General features: G+C 33.9%; 1 long non-coding RNA gene across 1 annotated transcript; it reads left to right on the top strand.

Moving 5' to 3' along the window:
• Positions 1 to 1,613: 1,613 nt before the first annotated feature.
• On the top strand, positions 1,614 to 4,065 carry LOC145983139 (uncharacterized). The gene is made up of 2 exons (XR_014441227.1): positions 1,614 to 1,742; positions 3,613 to 4,065. It is a non-coding gene; the product is annotated as an uncharacterized LOC145983139 (long non-coding RNA).
• The last annotated feature ends 210 nt before the right edge of the window (positions 4,066 to 4,275 follow it).

Here is a 4,275-nt window from a genome sequence, read left to right as displayed (position 1 = left end):
TACATACTTATTTGCACAAATTGAAAATATAATAAGCAGGGTCCTGCTCGCTTGTAGTCAGTGATAAGCAACTTATTTCTTGCGACAGAATTCAAGCACCACCTTCACCGTTAACAGTAATACCTCAACTCCTTACCTCAGGCGCGAGGCACAGCATAACAGTTTGTTCTTTTAAACAATGCTACCAACTCATACTATAAAAAGAACCCAAGAAAACCTGATAAAATGTCAGATTAATGCTAATTAGCCATAATACGCTTAGGTTATGGTTGGCAACAATTAAGGATGCCAACGTGGAACTTTTGACATCTCCATTTACACGTAGCATCATTCCCCACTCCTAAAATAAACAGCCAATAGGATAATGCTATATTATGGAAAGCCAGGGAGAATCGCTGTGGTTTAATGTTATAATATTAAACTAGGTCAAAAAATAACAAACTGATTTTATAAAGTGATTAATATTTGGCCTTGCACATAAAATGATTAAATAAAGATTTAGTTTATGGATTTTTAACAAAGGCTTAAATTACTTCAATCTTGTCCATTGTTGACAAAAATCAATATTAAGACGAAATTATGTAATATGTGCTTAAACAACAACTTCTGAAAGACAGAAATAATCCTAGCCATCTTAGATTTGAAGAAAATATTTGGCATAACTATTAGCCCCTATAACGTGAATTATTTGTGTATATATACACAGTAGAGCGTCGATTATCCGAAGTAATTGGGGGACATGGGTGTTCGGAAAACTGGTTTGTTCGGATAATCGAACTGTACATGTTTATTTGCCAAAAAGAAGTACTGTACAGTAAATTTATTCATAAAAACAGGCATCTCTTTAAGTATTACAAAGTAACGTACAAAGGCAACTTTAGTAGGAATATATAGTATGTGGTACAGTTTATTAAACAAAAATATGTACATATTACATACGCATTTTGCATGAACAATACACACAGTACACAAAATTAACGTTTAAAAAATCCTTTATTTTGGTCAGCAGCGCCTTATGAAGGCCCCATTAGAAGCAATGTTCCGCCAGCGGTGGCTCAGTGCGGCGACTACTGTGGGAAACTTGGTTTGGGAGTGAGGGGGATGATGGACGGTAGGGTGGGAGAGTAACAGGTGCGAGCGAGTACACAGTTCGGTTAAGCGGTCGTTCGGTTGACCGACGTTCGGATAATCGACGCTCTACTGTATATGTGAATAATATAACAACATAATATAGAACATAAATGTATACATGAATTATGAAAAGTAATCAAATATAAATAATTTTATGCAAGTTATTGACTTGAAAGCATACGAATAAGGTTTAATCCAATATATGAGTGACATTTGGCTAATATGGCGATCGTTACGTAATATTCTGTGGAAAAGACATTCTGGTCTTTTTAGGCACCAGAACATAAGCTCATATCCTCGAGTGTATGCGGGTGGAGGCAGGCATCTTCCAGCGGTTCCCTGCTTTTCCCTTTTCTATCACAATTCACCTTCATCATCTCAATTGCCAAAAGTAGCAGAAATGTGACTCTAATTAGGTTATTAAACATAACAAAGATAACTATGAAGGTGAACAATTGGCAACATGTTTTCTTTTCAATTTCAGGAAACATGCAAAACAGATCTTCATGTCATTGGTGGCACACGATGAGTTTGATCGCATCATGGCGCAAGTAATTCCTCCTCATGTCATGAGAAACATCCAGAAATCGATCAACAACATCAAGAAAGAGGTAAATAGATTAAAATATTGTTATTCATAAATTATGAAGACTTCTCTCTCTCTCTCTTTCAAATTGAAAAGAAAATTCTGCCAATACATTATTCATAGGTACAGACTGCTTTTCAATGACTGATATTATTATGTCATGGCAATTGTCTGTTTCCATGATATATGTTCCCATAAATATGATATTTCATACTTTTCAAAGTCTCAGGAACTTCTAGGTTTTACCGTGCAGGTCTCTCGATTTTATAGTTTACTGTGCAAGACTTGGGGTCTTCTAGGGTTTACCGTACAAGGCTTGGGATGGTCTAGTTCAGAGTACGGAAACTTACTAAAAAAAATGTAACATGTTACCAATACTTTGCTTGCAAAAGTAACATGCCCATTACAATTACTTCGTCATGCAAAAATGGACAATTACCTGTTTACAATGTTACCACATTTATTTTCTGTACAGCATGTTTTCCCAGTGTAACTTTACATGTACAAGTGTAGGACAGTAAAGGATTCTTTCTCCTGACAAATAAATTCTCAACTTCTGAATCTATTAAAATGCAAGAGAATGCAAAATAACAAAGTATCATTTCTCTTGCAATTTTGCTATGCAAGTGCTGAAAAAAAGTTACATATTACAAATGCAAGTACGGAAAACTTATTGCCAAGTAACGTGCTATGTAAGTTACGTTACTCCCAGACTCTAGGCTAGAGTTCACTGACGTCTCAGAGGATCCTCCACGCTTAACAGTGCAACTCTGGCAATACAGGATTAAATTGGGATAACAATGCTTTGAGTCCTCCTCCATGGCCATATGGTGTAAGTCATATGCTTTGGATGGTGGCTGCAGGACGGCATGGGTTCGATCCCAGGTTCAGTCTCTGGGAATTTTCGGCCTGTGTATAGGGCCGGTGGCACCACCATCGTGAGGAAATTGGGGAGCTACGAGTGAGTAGCGTAACCCGGTCTCGGAGATCTCCTACAACGGCTGGGGGTTCGACGTGCTGACCCCACGTCACCCCATTACTGGTTGAAGAACTCCACACCTCTAGGTAGGAATGTGGAAGGAAGACTGGCAGCCAGGAGATAGGCCCAGGCCCTTTCGAGGGCTGTTGACCCATGGGTTATTATTATTATTATTATTATTATTATTAACATTGCTTTGAATTGACAATGGCAAAGATTTATGCACATTACTTCTTATAATAATAAGCATAAAATATTAATAAAGATCTTTACTTTTCATTATCTGGATCTAACATCCTTGTTTGTTATTCAATAAATATTTAATTCTTTATCTTTTTGACATTAATTTCCTTGTTACATTCAAATTTTGGCGATCTCAACTACATGTAAACTCGATAATGAATAGGTTCTATTATATGGCTATTCTTATGCAGTCTTTTTACAGGGTTGTCACTAGAACCATGTATTACCTCTCACCACCCACGCACATACACAAACTTATTATTAATATGAAGGGTCTGTAATATGTATCTGTAATAACAATACAATGTTAATTGATTTCCATATTCTTATGAATATATTTATAAATTATATTAATGTATTAATTTAAACAGTTATATTATTATCATCTCAGCCCCCTCAGAAATATATTTCAAGATATGTGGCTGGCTATATCTCATCAATTTTGGAGAATGCTGTTTCCCACTTTTCAACAAGTTAAGATCCTATGATAGAGGAATTAAAATAACAAAATACAAAAGAAAATTCTGAGATTAAATGATAATATTAATCTCTCTGCACAGCCCAAAAACTGAAGTGGTTAATATTTTATAGCCTAGATGACAGGTCTTCCATAAAATTATTTTGACATAAATCAAAATTAATGTAAATAATTTTTCTGATTTATTCATTTCAGTACACCTTTCAAAGTTCCACATACACATATTCTGGTGGAATTACAACCAGCAGATCAACATAACATGATCATGTGAAAGTAAAGTAACTGAAGCCGTCCAAATGGAGTGCTATAAAGAAGACAGTGCAAAGTGTTTATATTTTTATTGAATTTTGTTATGGACATAATTCTGTTGTGAATGTTATTTTATCATAGAGTTCTAGATAACTAATGAACTGTGATCTCTAAATGTTAATTTGTAAACAGTCATATGTTACAATATTTAAAATTTTCATTAACAAACATGACAACAATGGACATATCTAATATATGAACCTCAAGAAGTCTGAAATAATCCAAAAAAAAAGTGTAAAAACATAGGACATACATGTAAAAATGAATATCGTAAATAAATACTTTTATTGATGTATATGTAATTTATCTACTGTGCTTAATAAAAACTTATAAAATATTTACTGTGTACAGAATTTTCATTCATTCTATGAAATATTTGTTCTAACAATTGTTTGAAATTAAATATATTTTTTTTAAATTCATGACATAAAACATAGTTGAAATCTTTTTATAGAAAATCACAACAAATAATATATACTAAAATCCACTTAAAAACAAATGTTTCAATCTCTTATAAATTCTGATCTCATACATACATGTCATACATTC

The sequence above is a fragment of the Lepisma saccharinum genome, unplaced genomic scaffold (genome assembly GCF_977018435.1).
Source record: "Lepisma saccharinum unplaced genomic scaffold, izLepSacc3.1 HAP1_SCAFFOLD_699, whole genome shotgun sequence".
Lineage (NCBI taxonomy): Eukaryota > Metazoa > Arthropoda > Insecta > Zygentoma > Lepismatidae > Lepisma > Lepisma saccharinum.
This window is presented reverse-complemented; position numbering and strand designations above follow the sequence as displayed.